We start from the raw sequence: 19,895 nt of genomic DNA, 5'->3' as shown, positions 1-19,895 counted from the left end.
TGAAGACGTACGACTACATCAACCGCGTAGTTCATAACGCTTCCGCTTAGCGGTCTACGAGGGTACGTGGACGACACTCTCCCCTCTCGTTGCTATGCATCACCATGATGTTGCATGTGCATAGGAATTTTTTGAAATTAATACGTTCCCCAACAAAAAGGTAGCAGGTGCTTGCATAAACAAAAATGCATACGTTTATAAGCATAGGTTTCAAAAGGACAAGTAAAAGTGGTCTTTTCTTGATCAGGTTGAGAAACAGGTATTTGTGAGAAGCCAGAATATCCATGAAGGAAGCAAAAGTGTGTGTGCTTACATAATCTTTCAAGCATTTGATCAATAAAAGGAAAAGTGTAATGATCTTTTCTAGTTGCCATATTTAATTTTCTGAAATCAATTACCATTCTATAGCCTGTAACAATTCTTTGTGGAATAAGTTCATTCTTATCATCAGGAACAACATTAATACCTCCTTTCTTAGGGACACGATGAACAGGACTTACCCATCTACTATCAGCTATAGGATAGATTATACCTGCTTCTAGAAGTTTTAATATTTCCGTTCTTACCACCTCTTTCATCTTCGGATTTAACCGACTTTGGTGATTGACAACGGGTTTAGCATCAGGTTCCATATTGATTTTGTGCTGACATAGAGTGGGACTAATGCCCTTTAAATCATCAAGAGTATATCCAATAGCAGCTCGGTGCTTCCTTAGAACTTTCAATAATATTTCTTCTTCATTATTCTGAAAGGTTAGCACTGATAATAACATGATATATTTTCTTTTCATCAAGATAAGCATATTTCAAAGTGTCTGGCAATTGCTTTAATTCAAACACAGGATCACCTTTAGGTGGAGGAGGACCTCCTAGAGTTTCAATAGGCAAATTGTGTTTAAGTAGAGGATGTTGTTCAAAGAAAATCTTATCTATTCCATTTCTTTCATGCATATGTAAATCATTTTCATGGTCTAGCAAATATTGTTCTAAAGGATCAATAGGTGGCACAACAATAGAAGCAAGAACAATTAATTCATCCTTACTAGGCAATTCTTTTTCATGAAGATTTCTACTAAACTTGGAAAAATTAAACACATGAGACTCATCACCAGAGCTAACACCGATAGTTTGTTCAAGAAAGGTCTACCAAAGATAATCGGAGAAAAGTCATCTTGGGGGGAACCAAGAACAAGAAAATCAGTAGGGTATTTTATTTTCCCACACAAGACTTCAACATCTCTAACAATCCCAATTGGTGATATGGTGTCTCTATTAGCAAGTTTAATAGTAACATCTATGTCTTCTATCTCAGCAGTTGCGATGTTTTCCATAATTTCTTGATATAAAGTGTAAGGAATAGCACTCACACTAGCACCCATGTCACATAAACCATGATAACAGTGATCTCCTATTTTAACTGAGATGACAGGCATGCCAACAACAGGTCTATGTTTATCTTTTTTATCAGGTTTAGCAATTCTAGCAGCTTCTTCACAGAAGTAAATAACATGCCCGTCTATATATTCTTCCAAGAGATCTTTAACCATAGCAATGCTAGGTTCTACTTTAATTTGTTCATCAGGTTTAGGTGTTCTAATATAGCTTTTGTTAACCACAGTTGAAACTTTAGCATGTTCCTTTATCCTAACAGGAAAAGGTGGTTTCTCAATATAAGCAGAAGGGACAACTGGATCAACATTATAAAGTATAGTTTCTTCTTTAACCGGTACCGGTTCTTTAATTTCTTCTTTAATAGGTGGGTGATATTTAAACCACTTCTCTTTAGGGAGTTCAACATGAGTAGCAAATGATTCACAGAAGGAGGCTACTATCTCAGAGTCAAGTCCATATTTAGTGCTAAACTTTTGAAAAGCATCGGTATCCATAAAATATTTAACACAATCATACTTAAGTTTAATACCTGACTCTTTACCTTCATCGAGTTCCCAATCTTCCGAGTTGTGTTTAATTCTTTCATAAATATCCCACCGGAATTCAATAGTCTTCTTCATAAAAGAACCAGCACAAGAATTCAATAGCCAAAATGGTCTGTTATGATAAGCAAAGCGTTCTTGAGGGTACACGGGATTTTCATCTAGTCACTTTCATCATGTTGGTTTCATTTCTGTTCGCTACTTTAATAATTTGATATGTGGGTGGACCGGTGCTTAGGTCCTGTTCTTACTTCAACAATCCTCATACTTATGAATAATCTGCAACTACGAGAAAAGTATTAAGAATAAATTCTAACCATAGCATTAAACTTATGGGTCCAATCGGTCCCTTATGGAATAGCGCATAAACTGGGGTTTAAGCTTTTGTCACTCTCGCAACCCACCATCGAATTGCTACTCCACAATGCATTCCCTTAGGCAAAATATGGTGAAGTGTCATGTAGTCGACATTCACATGACACCACTAAGGGAATCCCAACATACATACTACCAAAATATCGAACACATATCAAATTCACATGATTTCTTGCAACATGATTTCTCCCATGACCTCAAGAACAAAAGTAACTACTTAAAAATGATAAACATGTTCATGATCAAAAGAGTATTAAATAGCATAATGGATCTGAACATATAATCTTCCACCAAATAAACCATACAGTAATCAACTACAAGATGTAATCAACACTACTAGTCGCCCACAAGCACCAATCTATAGTTCCGTTAACAAGATTGAATACAAGAGATGAACTAGGGTTTGAGATGGTGATGTTGAATATGTTGATGGATATTGGCCTCCCCAAGATGGGAGAGTTGTTGGTGATGATGATGACGATGATTTCCCCCTCCGGGAGGGAAGTTCCCCCGGCAGAATCGCTCCGTCGGAGGGCAAAAGTGCTCCTGCCCAAGTTCCGCCTCGAGACGACGGCGCTCCGTCCCGAAAACCTTCTCCTTATTTTTTTCTAGATAAAAATGACTTATATACCAGAAGATGGGCACCGGAGGTGGGCCGAGGAGGGCACAACCCACCATGGCGCGCCTGGGCTCCCTAGCGCGCCCAGGTGGGTTGTGCCCACCTGGTGGGGCCCGTCTGGTAGTTATTCACTCCAATATTTCTTATATATTCCATAAAAAATCTCTATGAAGTTTCAGCTTGTTTGGAGTTGTGCAGAATAGGTGGCCTGACGTAGCTTTCTCAGGTCTAGATTTCCAGCTGCCGGAATTCTCCCTCTTGGTGTGTATCTTGCAAATTATGATATAAAAGGCATTAGAATTACTCCAAAAAGCATTATTATGGATAAAAACATTATAAATAACAGTAAGAAAACATGATGCAAAATGGACGTATCATTGCTCTCCACTCGGAGTGTTTTTGTAACTTAGGCGAGTATAGGGTCGCAGCTAAGCCCCCGAGTGGGAGGATTGCTCTCCACTCGAAGTGTTTTTTTGAAACTTAGGCGAATCAGGTTAGCGGCTAAGCCACCCACTGGGGGATTTGGACACACATTTATGCGAAAACAATCATTAGGAGACTGCGGAAATCATGTCATTTATAAACAATCTGAAAAGTACTTCTTATTACATCTTGACAATCCGAGTGTTTAGGTATATATAAAAGCGGCAGAGCAGATCCGCATTCCAAGAGCATGACTCGTCTTGCTTCTTGGGTACGTTGTAGAGGTAAAATGCCCCGTTGTGGAGCACCTTGGTGATGATGAAGGGTCCTTCCCAAGCATGAGCGATCTTATGAGACCGTTGCTGATATACTCGGACCACAAGGTCTCCTTCTTGAAATGCTCGACCTTTGACGTTCCGGGCGTGGAATCGACGAAAGTCTTGCTGATAAATAGTCGACCGGATCGAAGCCATCTCTCGCTCTTCCTCTAGAAGGTCAATGGCGTCTTGTCGTGCTTGCTCTGCCTCGGCCTCTGAGAAAAGTTCCACTCGAGGTGCATTGTGCAGCAAGTCGCTCGGAAGCACGGCTTCAGCCCCATACACCATGAAGAAAGGGGTTCGACTGATCGACCGGTTGGGAGTTATCCTCAATCCCCAAAGAACAGACGGTAACTCGGTCACCCAACCCCAGCTACATGCTTCAGGTCGCGCATCAATCGGGGTTTCAACCCTTGGAGGATCAAACCATTTGCTCTTTCAGTTTGTCCATTCGACTGCGGGTGTGCAACGGATGCATAGTTGACCCGAGTGCCTTGAGAAGCGCAGAATGCTCTGAACTCATCAGAATCAAAGTTTGAACCGTTGTCCGTAATGACGTTGTGCGGAACTTCGTATCGGAACACCAATTCTTTGATAAAGCTAATGGCTCTGCTTGAGTCTAAGTTCTTGATAGGTTTTGCTTCAATCCTCTTAGTGAACTTGTCGATTGCTATGAGCAAATGAGTGAAACCACTTATGCCAGTTCTTAAGGGCCCAACCATGTCTAGTCCCCACACAACAAATGACCAGACGAGTGGAATAGTCTTCAAAGCTGATGCAGGTTTGTCGGACTTGTTCGAGTAAAACTGGCAGCCTTCACATTTGTCGATGATATCTTTCACCATTTCTTTTGCCCGTGGCTAGTAGAATCCTGCTCGGTATGCTTTGTCCACGAAGGTCTGAGAGCACGCGTGGTGACCACAGGTCCCCGAGTGAATCTCATTCAAGATCAGTCGACTTTCTTCTAGAGAGATACATCACTGAGCCACACCAATAACACTTTCTCTGAAAAGTTGTCAGCTTATTACTGTGAAGGCTTTGGATCTGTGAATGATCTAATGAGCCTCATCCTCATCCTCTAGAAGCTCTTGGCTAAGCAGATATGCAATATATGGCACTGTCCTGTCGGGGGTGATTACCAAAACCTCCATGATCAGGTCGGTGATGTCTACTACACAACCTTCTTCTTGTAGACGTTGTTGGGCCTCAAAGTGCAGAGGTTTCTAGGACAGTAGCAAGTTTCCCTCAAGTGGATGACCTAAGGTTTATCAATCCGTGGGAGGCGTAGGTTGAAGATGGTCTCTCTCAAACAACCCTGCAACCAAATAACAAAGAGTCTCTTGTGTCCCCAACACACCCAATACAATGGTAAATTGTATAGGTGCACTAGTTCGGCGAAGAGATGGTGATACAAGTGCAATATGGATGGTAGATATGGGTATTTGTTATCTGAAAATATAAAAACAGCTAGGTAACTAATGATAAAAGTGAGCGTAAACGGTATTGCAATGCTAGGAAACAAGGCCTAGGGTTCATACTTTCACTAGTGCAAGTTCTCTCAACAATAATAACATAATTGGATCATATAACTATCCCTCAACATGCAACAAAGAGTCACTCCAAAGTAACTAATAGTGGAGAACAAACGAAGGGATTATGGTAGGGTACGAAACCACCTCAAAGTTATTCTTTTCGATCAATCCATTGGGCTATTCCTATAAGTGTCACAAACAGCCCTAGAGTTCGTAGTAAAATAACACCTTAAGACACACATCAAGCAAAACCCTAATGTCACCTAGATACTCCAATGTCACCTCAAGTATCCGTCGGTATAATTATACGATATGCATCACACAATCTCAGATTCATCTATTCAACCAACACATAGAACCTCAAAGAGTGCCCCGAAGTTTCTACCGGAGAGACAAGACGAAAACATGTGCCAACCCGTATGCATAGGTTCATGGGCGGAACCCGCAAGTTGATCACCAAAACATACATCAAGTGAATCAATAGAATAACCCATTGTCACCACGGTTATCCCACGCAAGACATACATCAAGTGTTCTCAAATCAATAAAGACTCAATCCGATAAGATAACTTCAAAGGGAAAACTCAATCCATTACAAGAGAGTAGAGGGGGAGAAACATCATAAGGTCCAACTATAATAGCAAAGCTCGCGATACATCAAGATCGTATCACCTCAAGAACACGAGAGAGAGAGAGATCAAACACATAGCTACTGGTACATACCCTCAGCCCCGAGGGTGAACTACTCCCTCCTCGTCATGGAGAGTGCCAGGATGATGAAGATGGCCACCGGTGAGGGATCCCCCCTCCGGCAAGGTGCCAGAACGGGCTCCCGAGTGGTTTTTGGTGGCTACAGAGGCTTGCGGCGGTGGAACTCCCGATCTATTCTGTTCCCCGAAGGTTTTAAGGTATATTGGTATATATCGGAGGAAGAAATAAGTCAGGGGAGCCACGAGGGGCCCACGAGGGTGGAGGGCGCGCCCCCTGCCTCGTGCCCTCCTCGTTGATTCCCTGACATGCACTCCAAGTCCTCTGGATTGCTTCCGTTCCAAAAATAACTGTCCCGAGTGTTTCATTCCGTTTGGACTCCATTTGATATTCCTTTTCTACGAAACACTGAAACAAGGGAAAAACAGGAACTGGCACTGGGTTCTGGGTTAATAGATTAGTCCCAAAAATAATATAAAAGTGTATAATAAAGCCCATAAACATCCAAAACAGATAATATAATAGCATGGAACAATCAAAAATTATAGATACGTTGGAGATGTATCAGCATCCCCAAGCTTAATTCCTGCTCGTCCTCGAGTAGGTAAATGATAAAAAACATAATTTTTGATGTGAAATGCTACCTAACATATTTATCAATGTAATCTTCTTTATTGTGGAAAGAATATTCAGATCCATAAGATTCAAGACAAAAGTTTAATAGTGACATGAAAGTAATAATACTTCAAGCATACTAACAAAGCAATCATGTCTTCTCAAAATAATATGGCCAAAGAAAGTTATCCCTACAAAATCATATAGTCTGGCTATGCTCTATCTTCATCACGCAAAATATTTAAATCATGCACAACCCCGATGACAAGCCAAGCAATTGTTTCATAATTTTTATGTTCTCAAACTTTTTCAATCTTCACGCAATACATGAGCGTGAGCCATGGACATAGCACTATAGGTGGAATTGAATGGTGGTTGTGGAGAAGACAAAAAGGGAGAAGATAGTCTCACATCAATTAGGCGTATCAACGGGCTATGGAGATGCCCATCAATAGATATCAATGTGAGTGAGTAGGGATTGCCATGCAACGGATGCACTAGAGCTATAAGTATATGAAAGCTCAAAAAGAAACTAAGTGGGTGTGCATCCAACTCGCTTGCTCACGAAGACCTAGGGCATTTTGAGGAAGCCCATCATTGGAATATAGAAGCCAAGTTCTATAACGAAAGATTCCCACTAGTATATGAAAGTGACAACATAGGAGACTCTCTATCATGAAGGTCATGGTGCTACTTTGAAGCACAAGTGTGGTAAAAAGATAGTAGCATTGTCCCTTCTCTCTTTTTCTCTCATTTTTTTATTTGGGCCTTTCTCTCTTTTTTTATGGCCTCCTTTTTTTCTTTTTTCTTTTTTTTCGTCCGGAGTCTCATCCCGACTTGTGGGGGAATCATAGTCTCCATCATCCTTTCCTCACTGGGACAACGCTCTAATAATGATGATCATCACACTTTTATTTACTTACAACTCAAGAATTACAACTCGATACTTAGAACAAAATATGACTCTATATGAATGCCTCCGGCGGTGTACCGGGATGTGCAAGGACTCATGAGTGACATGTATGAAAGAATTATGAACGGTGGCTTTGCCACAAATACGATGTCAACTACATGATCATGCAAAGCAATATGACAATGATGGAGCGTGTCATAATAAATGGAACGGTGGAAAGTTGCATGGCAATATATCTCGAAATGGCTATGGAAATGCCATAATAGGTAGGTATGGTGGCTGTTTTGAGGAAGGTATATGGTGGGTGTATGATACCGGCGAAAGGAGCGCGGTATTAGAGAGGCTAGCAATGGTGGAAGGGTGAGAGTGCATATAATCCATGGACTCAACATTAGTCATAAAGAACACACATACTTATTGCAAAAATCTGTTAGTTATCAAAACAAAGTACTACGTGCATGCTCCTAGGGGGATAGATTGGTAGGAAAAGACAATCGCTCGTCCCCGACCGCCACTCATAAGGAAGACAATCAATAAATAAATCATGCTCCGACTTCATCACATAACGGTTCACCATACGTGCATGCTACGGGAATCACAAACTTTAACACAAGTATCTCTCAAATTCACAACTACTCAACTAGCATGACTCTAATATCACCATCTTCATATCTCAAAACAATCATAAGGAATCAAACTTCTCATAGTATTCAATGCACTTTATATGAAAGTTTTTATTATACCCATCTTGGATGCGCATCATATTAGGACTAAATTCATAACCAAAGCAAAATACCATGCTGTTTAGGACTCTCAAAATAATATAAGTGAAGCATGAGAGTTCATCTATTTCTTCAAAATAAAACCACCGCCATGCTCTAAAAGGATATAAGTGAAGCACTAGAGCAAATGACAAACTACTCCAAAAGATATAAGTGAAGATCAATGAGTAGTTGAATAATTATGTAACTATATGAAGACTCTCTAACATTTAATAATTTCAGATCTTGGTATTTTATTCAAACAGCAAACAAAACAAAAGAAAATAAAATGACGCTCCAAGCAAAACACATATTATGTGGTGAATAAAAATATAGCTCCAAATAAAGTTACCGATGAACGAAGACGAAAGAGGGGATGCCTTCCGGGGCATCCCCAAGCTTAGGCTCTTGGTTATCCTTGAATATTACCTTGGGGTGCCTTGGGCATCCCCAAGCTTAGGCTCTTGCCACTCCTTATTCCATAGTCCATCGAATCTTTACCCAAAACTTGAAAACTTCACAACACAAAACTTAACAGAAAACTCGTGAGATCCGTTAGCGAAAGAAAACAAAACACCACTTCAAGGTACTGTAATGAAATCATTCTAAATTCATATTGATGTAATATCTACTGTATTCCAACTTATCTATGGTTCATACCCTCCGATACTACTCATAGATTCATCAAAATAAGCAAACAACACATAGAAAACAGAATCTGTCAAAAACAGAACAGTCTGTAGTAATCTGTAACTAACGCAAACTTCTGGAACTCAAAGAATTCTACCAAAATAGGACGACCTAGATAACTCAAACAATTATTTTCGTGAACAGAAAGTTTCTGGAATTTTCAGCAAGATCAAATGACTATCATCCAAGAAGATCCTATAGGTCTTACTTCGCACAAACACTAATTAAAACATAAAACCACTTCTAACCAGAGGCTAGATGATTTATTTATTACTAAACAGAACCAAAAAGCAAGAAACTAAAATAAACTTGGGTTGCCTCCCAACAAGTGCTAACGTTTAACGCCCCTAGCTAGGCATGATGATTTCAATGATGCTCACATAAGAGATAAGAATTGAAACATAAAGAGAGCATCATGAAGAATATGACTAGCACATTTAAGTCTAACCCACTTCCTATGCATAGGGATTTTGTGAGCAAACAACTTATGGGAACAATAATCATCTAGCATAGGAAGGCAAAACAAGCATAAATTCAAAACTTTAAGCACATAGAGAGAGGAAACTTGATATTATTGCAATTCCTACAAGCATATATTCCTCCCTCATAATAATTTTTAGTAGGATCATGAATGAATTCAACAATATAACCAGCACCTAAAGCATTCTTTTCATGATCTACAAGCATAGAAATTTTATTACTCTCCACATAAGCAAAATTCTTCTCATCAATAGTAGTGGAAGAAAACTCAACAAAATAACTATCATGTGAAGCATAATCCAATTGAAAATTCAAATCATGATGACAAGTTTCATGGTTATCTTTATTCTTTATGGCATACGTGTCATCACAATAATCATCATAGATAGGAGGCATGCTTTCATCATAATAAATTTGCTCATCAAAACTTGGGGGACAAAAAATATCATCTTCATCAACCATAGCATCCCCAAGCTTGTGGCTTTTCATATCATTAGCATCATGGATATTCAAAGAATTTGTACTAAAAACATTGCAATTGTGCTCATCATTCAAATATTTAGTGCCAAACATTCTAATGCATTCTTCTTCTAGCACTTGAGCACAATTATCGGAATCCTTATTTTCACGGAAGACATTAAAAAGATGAAGCATATGAGGCACCCTTAATTCCATTTTTTTGTAATTTTATTTTATAGAATAAACTAGTGATAAAACAAGAAACTAAAAAATTCGATTGCAAGATCTAAAGATATACCTTCAAGCACTCACCTCCCCGGCAACGGCGCCAGAAAAGAGCTTGATGTCTACAACACAACCTTCTTCTTGTAGACGTTGTTGGGCCTCCAAGTGCAGAGGTTTGTAGGACAGTAGCAAGTTTACCTCAAGTGGATGACCTAAGGTTTATCAATCCGTGGGAGGCGTAGGTTGAAGATGGTCTTTCTCAAACAACCCTGAACCAAATAACAATGAGTATCTTGTATCCCCAACACACCGAATACAATGGTAAATTGTATAGGTGCACTAGTTCGGCGAAGAGATGGTGATACAAGTGCAATATGGATGGTAGATATGGGTATTTGTAATCTGAAAATATAAAAACAGCAAGGTAACTAATGATAAAAGTGAGCGTAAACGGTATTGCAATGCTAGGAAACAAGGCCTAGGGTTCATACTTTCACTAGTGCAAGTTCTCTCAACAATAATAACATAATTGGATCATATAACTATCCCTCAACATGCAACAAAGAGTCACTCCAAAGTAACTAATAGCGGAGAACAAACGAAGAGATTATGGTAGGGTACGAAACCACCTCAAAGTTATTCTTTCCGATCAATCCATCACTACAAAAAAATACACTTCCGTGATGATACGTGTTTGTCACAGTAGGTCGCGTTTTTTGTCATGCATGTACATCCATGACAAATTTATGACAGAATCAAGATAGTCATACCTGTGTTGTCGTTGAAGTGTTCCATGACATTACCAAAATTATCATCAAGGAAGTGTCCACTTCCATGACGATAAATCGCGCGTCACAGAAGTGCTTTCGTCAAGGGTGACCGACACGTGGCATCCACCGTAACGGAACACCGTTAAGCTATGGGGTCGGGTTTTGGATTCGATAACCCATTAACAGCCGCGACCAATGGGGATTTCCACGTGTAAAATCATCATTGGCTGGAGGAAACACGTGTTGGCTCATCGTTGGGACAGATGTCATCCACTCATTGGACACAAGGCGCCTATGATACGTCGACACGTGGCACAGCCCATCAAGTTTAAATGGGCCGACCCAACTAAAGGTCCACAAGATTTTGCGGACCATAATGTGTCGGCCCAGCTAAAGGCCCACGAGATTTTGCGGACCATAATGGGCTGGCCCAGCTAAAGGCCCACAAGATTTTGCGGGCCATAATGGGCCAGCCCAGGTAAAGGCCCACAAGATTTTTGTGTGCCATAATGGGCCGGCCCAGGTAAAGGCCCACAAAATTCTTGCGGATCATAATGGGCCAGCCCAGCTAAAGGCCCACGAGATTTCACCGACGCTAATGGGCTGGCCTAGCTGTAGGCCCACAAGATTTTGAGGACCCTAGTAGGCCGGCCCATTAACTGGCTGCCATGTTTTGGGCCAAATGTCGGCCCATATTTGATCCGGTCCATTAATGGCCTGCCACGTTCCGGGCCTAATAATGGCCCATATGAGATCTGGCCCGTTAAAAGCCTCCCACGTTCTGGGCCAAATCACGCCCCAGATCAGGTCCGACCCTTTAAGAGGCTTTGGCCTCAATTATGGCCCATATCAGATTGGGCCCGTTAACTGGACGCTATGCTTTTGGGTCCACTTGCTAAAGGCCCATTTAGTAATTCGGCCTGATATTAGTTTCATCCTGTTAAGGGCCCGTTTAACATTTCGGCCCTATATTAATTTCGGCTTGTTAAAAGCCCGTCATATAGTTGGGCCTAACTACGGCCCAGTTTGCATCCGGCCTGCTCGCAGCCGATATCTGATTGGGCCAAACAAGGACCGAGACAATTTTGGCCTGTTAAAAGCCCGTGATTTGATTCGCACAATCATGGGCCGGGGTCCATTTCGGGCTGCTGCCGGCCCGTGAGCTGTTCGGCATGTTTCAGGCCCAACCTACTTCTCAGCCTCCTAAAAGCCCATTGAGTTTTCTTGCGAAAAGAGGGCCGGGGGTTACTCGGCCTATTAAAGGCCCGAATCTACTAGTGGGCCAGTTTGACGAGGCCCATGATGCGGATCATACATCGTGATTGCATGACGGCCCGATTATGTACCGTAATTTTACGGTTTGGCCGGTTTACTGCGAAGACAGGATATATATATATATATATATATAGTAAAATAACTGCAGCATCGTGAATAAGAAAAAACCTAGACTATACAATAAAGAAATTACGGCATATTACATCCACTGGGCATCAAAGTTTGCCACTATGATAGTAAAGCACAAGCACACAGTAGATTACATACGTTGGGCATCAAAGATCGCCACCAGTGCAAATAAACACGCCGACAAAATAATATACAAAACCGACAGCACTTCAATAGAGTTCAAGAAAGGTTAGCCCTGCTGGCGAGCTGCAGCGCAACCACCTGAGCAAGATGATGAGACTGCGCTTGTTCAACACTTATATCTTCCTCACTCTGAAAGATAAACAAGCAGACAGATGATAGGTTTTGCACATAAAAGTATCAGTGCTGACAATTCATCACATTTCTTACTGACGAATAAAGTGACACAGTTTAAATTTGCATTAACACAATATGGTATTATTCAGGTCAAGACATGGCAGGAAATGACATTGTGAAGGAGTGGGCAGCTTCACGACACCACTGGATTACAGATCAAGAACTCATAAGTATCCATGGTTAGTGTGCTGTCAATTTATCCCATTTCAGATTGGCAAATAAAGAGATGGTTTAAATAATAGTAGAATGACATGACATTGTTCATAGTTAAGACATTGCAGAATATGACATTGTGTTGTAGTGGGTAGGTTCACCACACCACTGGATTGCGGATTAAGAATAGAAGCATACATGCAGTGCAAAAGAAGATCACTTGCTCTGTATAGTTTAATTTACATGGTATGAAGAAGGAACTTGGTTGTACAACTGAAAACTTAAATTGAGAAGGACAAACTTTTGTTTATGAACTACATAATAAACTTTAAACATGCAATTTGATGCAAACACCAAAAATAAACAGCTGTTGCAGTCATGCCTAACCAAATATACACAACAAAGTTTGAAGGCTTGAGAAGGACAAACTTACATCACTGGTGAAGACAGGCTCTATAAAGCCCTTGTCCATGCTGATGGGGGGGGGGGCAATTCAAGAAGTTTACCACATAATCTTCTTCATAAGCATTGCCTTTATTCTACAATTTGTTAAGAGTAAATATAGATGTGATAATATACAAAAAATGGAGAATATTTAAGATAAGATGAAGAGTGATGCTACATAACCAAGTAGCTATAAATGTATGTGTAGCGATACAGGCAAAAGGCACAGCCAAGAGCAATGTGCAGCTAAACTTCTTCAGTACCAACCTTATGGTAAGAGTAAATATAGATCTGATGTGTAGAAAATGGAGGGCAAAGGAAAATAAGCTGCAGAGTGATGGTACATGAACAACTACCTGTCAATATAAGTACACTGATAAAGGACAGCATGTACTTACAAGAACAATGCAGAGCTAAAAAATCATTAGCATGGGATATATTCTACACTAATGTAACCATTCATACAGATCAGATAATTTGGAGCGAACAATTGATAAGCAAGCTATCATGCATACTGCTGTCACATAATGAACAAGGTATGTATGCAAGTACAGTGATATAGGACAACAGGTACTAACAAGAGCAAAGCAGCGGGCAGCATATTTGCGATATCCTGTCGTTCTTTTCAAACCGGAATTCTTCTTTGAGCAGATTTCCTGCAAAAAAGATCCGTAAGGCACATGCGGAAAAGTAGAAGTTCAAATTGTCATTTGATTTCATAGATAGTACCTCATCCTGGGAACGAGACCAGTGCATAACAAGGTTTTTCCATTCAATGTCTTCTAAATTTAGCACAGGAGACTTCACCGGAAATTCGTTTATAGACTTGCCATCAAAGTGTGATTTCCTTAGGTAACACCGATACTGCTGCAATGCTTCCTTGGAAAGCACAAGCAAGCTTTGCTCATCATGACTATCCAGATTGACCCTCGCCTAGTTATAACAATGTAATGTAAATCATTGATGTGTTCGATCAGCAGAAAACAGGAAAATAATAACCATGAATAATAGCACTTACACGTAAGTTGGACATGAAGATGTGAAAATGGTGTTTGTCTTCACTATAATCTTCCCATGATGGGAATATATGCACGTAGTCCCTAACAACATTGAAAGCATTGTCTTTTAAACTGGGAATACATGGAATGGGGTTCCAATCTGCAGGAATTGGCCGTCTCTGCAGTTGGGATAGGTCTTCGGCCGGTGGACTTGCTGTACTTTTTGCTGGAGTGGGATTTTTCTGTGGTACAGCTGATGCCATGGCAAATGATATCGGTATACCTTTTGCTGGAGTGCAGGTGCAGGTCCTGTGTGGTGGGGCTAGTGGTGTGGCCTGTGAAGTATGGGTACGGTCTGCTGGAGTCGGTCCTACGTTTAGTGTCACTAGTTGTACAGCCAATATAAGTGGGGCGCTGTCTGATTTCTCCGGCACCACCACGTTTTTCAAGGACTTTGCTGGTGCTCCTTTAGGTTCGGCAATCACCCTCTTCCATTTTGATGTCTGATGCACAAGAACAACATTTGTGTGGAAAAACATGGTATGATGACAGATGGAATATGTATTGATAATGGATGGGCATGGCATCTCGAGTTATATGATGAGTAAACTAAGCAGATGGCGGTGCAACAAAATAGAAGAAATGCAAGACAACATATGCATGATACGCGCAATCAATAAAACCTTGCCAAATTAGAACATGCACCATGATGGGTGAACAGGACAGGCCATCTGCCTTTGACTCCTCGAGGTTAGAATAGTCATTAGGATGATATTCTGAACAAGAATCAACAGGTGGGGAGCGTATGAGTTTCATTGCTTCCAGAATGGCACTCAATGCCTTGGTGCTAATTTTGTAAGTCATTGCAGTGTTCCACAATATTCTTCTGATGCGCGGATGCTGATATTCACTGTAATTGCGTATAATATCTGAGAACCATGAAAACATAAATAGTTGTGAGATTATCTTTGTAATGCAGATGATATTCTAATATAGGGGTGCCCCTGTAAACACTTGTGTGCTATCACTGGATTCTGATGACAGAGCTCATGTCTGCTGTAATATGGTGCGTGCATTTATATAATCTGGCACAAGTACACAAAAAATAGGCTACAGAAGTAAGGATAGCTGGCAGATGATAGGTTCATAATATACTATATAGAGAGTTTATTGCCAAACCATGATAACAAGAGCACACAACAACTAGGCAGATCATAGTGTACATAACAGGGGTACACCATAACCACGATATATAAATCAGGAAAGTGGAACTGGCTTGAAAATATGGTGTTGTATTGCCACTAGTAATTGAAAGCCTATCGATCACGTACAGGCCAGCTCTATCAGCTGTTGACTGCAGATGTCCCTGCGCCCCTTCCTGACAAGGAACATACTGTACGTACTAAATACAAAATAAACAAAGAGGAACATGTTAAAGAACAGAAGAGGAAGCATATTCTTGAGGTTCCGCTTCATTGCATACAATGTTGGTTGCCCACTCATGATGAATCACAGCGCCCAAAGAAATGCAATTCCATGTTGTCTCTCTATATGTGGCAATTTTGAACAAGAGTCATTAGGATCATATTCTGAACAAGAATCAACAGGTGGGGAGCGTATGAGTTTCATTGCATCCAGAATGGCACTCAATGCCTTGGTGCAAATTTTGTAAGTCATTGCAGTGTTTAGCTTCAAGAGTGGACTGCTGCTAGTGCGACACAAAGCAGCTACACAGATCATAGTGTAGATATAACGGGGAAAACCGTAAGCATCAGAGTAAAATCAGCAAAGTGGAACTTGCTGGAATATATGTGCTAGTATTGCCGGTACGGCTAGAAAGGCTTCGGATACCAGCTCTCTTCAAGTGAAGGTGCAGTACTGTTAATATCAGTGTTACTCTCAAAGGCGACACAGCTCCCCGCATTTCCTTGCTATTCTTATAGGATTCAAGTGGGCAGGTGACTACAAATCCTATTCCTATGTTACAAGATCCTACGAATCAAAGAGGCTCAAAGTGTCCATCACAACCGACCGTATAGACCTCTACACTGCAAAAGTCCCTGCTCATCTTTAGTACAAGGAACATACTGTACCACTATCATACTCCATCCGTTCCAAAATATAAGTCTTGGTAGAGATTTCCACTATGGATCACATACAAATGTATCCAGATATATTTTAGAGTGTAGATTCAGTCATTTTGCTCCATATGTAGTCCATGGTGGAATCTATACAAAGACTTGTATTTAGGAACGGAGAGAGTACATATTAAAGAAGAATGGAAGAGGAACATGGTAAAGAAGAGCAAGCAGATTTTGGATAATAAAATGTTGGTTGCGCAGTGCCCACACATGATGAACCAGAGCGCATTAAGAATGCAACTCCCAGCTGTCTCTCGACCATTTCAGGCGGTTGGATGAAGATCCTACGTCTCCTAACCCATCTTCTTCCTCGTCTCTGATTCTTCCCATACAGAACACCGCACAGGCTGCCGGCCGGACCACCGGCCCCGCCGCCTGTGTTCCTCCGCCACCCCCACCCCCACCCTCGCCCCAACGCCCACCCGCGTCGAGTTTTCTTCGTTCGGCGAGGCCCCACAACCAGCCGAGCCCCTTCGTTCGCACCGGCGAACTCCGGCGAGCTCTGAAAAATCGACTGACCCAATTTTGAAATTTAGTCTACTATGATTTAACTAGTGTGGAATATAAAAGGGGAAAACCATAAGCATTGGGAGTATAGTGTTGAGCGTGCCATGGCGGATCTGAAGGTGCAAAGCGGACAAAGGCAACTTCGCAACCAAGACAAGAAATCAGAGTAAAGCAGTGGCAATCTATTTTCTTGCTGCGATAAATAAGTTGAGCAGATACGAAAGAGTACCACCTCTGGTGCGGCGCCGTGTACTCATCTGCTGAGAATTTGACGATGCTGCGGTAGCGATGGCTGTCGGCGGCGTGGAAGCAGATCTAGGAGGGTAGACGGTGGCCGCGGGGTGCGGTGGACGAGACGGTCGTAGGAGCGGCGCCGGCAAGGTGGACGACGGCGGGGATGAAGCGAGAGGACGGGATGCAAGGATCCCGGTCCGAAGCCGTGGATGAGAGAAGTCGATCTCTTGTAATGGATGGCGGCGTCGGGGTATCAGCTCCGGCATGGTGGAGGAGGACGGAGGTGGATGGGGTGGCGGACGGCGGCGGACGGAGGAGGGTGGGGTGGAGAGGGTGTTTTGGCGCCCACGGAGTATGAATGGGGAAAAGGGAGGTAGAGAGGAAGGGGGGAACCATGTATTCAGGGCGCGCTTGTCTCAAATGCGAGGAAATTTACAAACATAGCCCCCGTTTCAAATTTCTACTACATCACAGCAACATTAGTCGGTTGGGGATAGGACGGTAATTCGCATACACCAAATATTTGCCGACGAGAGTTTATTTTGGCGCCCACCGTGTATGAATATGAATCGGGGAGGGAGTCGATTTCGGCCGAGGACACACTGTGTTTTGGCGCCCACCGTGTATGAATCCGGGTGAGAGGCGGTTACGTCACGTTTGGGTGAAATTACAAACCTACCCCTATCGAAACCTATAGAAATCCAGCAGATAGGCTTTGCGTGGCAGGGATAGGCAGTAGTGATTTCCATCTCGCAGATTTTGGTTTCGGGCGGTTACTGCGACTTTCCCCGCTTCATTCAAATTTTGCAGAGTGCACGTTTACCGTGCCAACTCAACTCGAATCCCGTTTGTATTCTATTTTTTTCCGGCGGGATCCATTTTCAATTGGAATTACATTCTATACACATCATTTTTTTATATATACTTTCAAAAGAACAACACCATTTATACATAAATATGGTTTACATATGGCATGATCTCAGATTTATAAGTTTGTATCCATCAATTTGGATTTTCAAATATTTGAAACCACTTTATGTTGAAATCCAATGTATGCATTCCTCGCTAACTTTCTCCAATTAATGTGTGTTTCATGCGGGTTTTTTTTACTTCTCAAACATGTATAATGTGTTTCACACACGCAACATATAGTGTAATCCCGTTTAGACATTAATTGCATATAAACCATGCATTGTTTGTAATTGAAGAATCTATGGATCACCAATATTGATAAACTATATAACATTACACGTGTGCCCAAATTCAAATGAATATGCATGTTTGATACACCAATTAGCGTTATGATATTATCGATGTCGTGATCTCTAGTTTAAATATTTGAATCCCCTTTAATCCAGATATTCGCCTCATATAACTATCACTCATGCTTATATAGGACTATCTCTCTGGACCTATACGCGTTCATCGTCTCTCAGGTATCTCTCGTGCTACCTGTATGTCGACAATGATCTTTTATCTTCGTACCACACTGACGGTACTCTCCCCTCGACCTTCATCACTCTATCTCTCTCTAAGTATATCTCGCTCCCTGCTATGTGTCTCTAACTATGATTCTCCATGTGGAATCTCTTTCTCTCACACAAACACAAAACTTTGTCTCCCGGGGTCTCATTTATCTCTACTATTCCCATGTGTGCCACTCGCACACCCCTCATATAGAGATGTCTTTCGCTCCTTAGATATGAGAACGTACGACGCTTCCTCTTCAATGTCTCTTTCTCACACACAAACACAAACTCTATCTCCCAGGGTCTCATATTTCTCCATTGTTCTCTTGTATGTCGCTCACACACACCCTCTCTCCCTAGCTATCACTCTCGTTGTGAAATATCTTTCTCTCTCGCAGACACAAAACTCCGTCTCTCTGGATCTCATTTCTCTCTGATATCTGTTTGTATGTGACTCACATGCACCCTCTCTCTATCTCTCTCACACCCACACACATAACCCAGCCTTCTGATCCACTCGACTCCTATATCTAACGCACACTAGCTAGCATCTTTATCTTTCTATTTATCTGTTTCTCCATCAACCTTCTTTCTCGCCCTCACTCTTGATTCCTATCACGCACACTACATATGTTTCTCTCTACATGCAGTCAAGTGCCCTCTCACACACATATATAACTTCACCCTTTGAACCACCCGACGGTCATCTCCAACACCCAAACTAGCGGATGTCCCTCTAGCTAGCATCTCCATCTCTGTACCTATCTGTAGTTTCTCCATCAACATTTCTTTCTCGCATGGAGTCTTGCTTCCTATCACCCACACTATATATGTCTCTGCATACATATGCATTTATAGGTTGGTCTATTTTGCACAATCGTTGCGCCTCACTCCCTCTACTCGCCATAGATGCATGCTCCAACCCACGCCACTATCTCTTAAAGACAAAAACACATGCTCAATTGTCCGGCCTTCTTCCCTGCATTCTCACATGCATGCATATTGTCATACCGATCCGTCTCTCCCATGTCGTTGATCTTATGACTTATGTCTTCTTTCTTTTATCTCGATCATGCACGCGCGCACACACACACATCCCACGTATACATGTATACCTCTCACACATGCACGTTCAAGGTCTCTATGTCTCCATACGTAGTTAATTACCCTCAATCCTAACGCCACATCGAATCATTCTCCTCTTTTGTGCACATAACTTCCGCCTGGATGGGTAAAACACACACTCACACTTAACAATCTCCTTCTAGCTACCCCCGCCTCTCACTCTTCCCCTATATCCCCGAAACCAATAAGACCATCCCTTTGTTTAATTCCCGCCTACATGCACCATCGATATATAGTAGTCT

Source organism: Triticum aestivum, chromosome 2D (genome assembly GCF_018294505.1).
Source record: "Triticum aestivum cultivar Chinese Spring chromosome 2D, IWGSC CS RefSeq v2.1, whole genome shotgun sequence".
NCBI lineage: Eukaryota > Viridiplantae > Streptophyta > Magnoliopsida > Poales > Poaceae > Triticum > Triticum aestivum.
Note: the sequence above shows the minus strand (reverse complement) of the source record.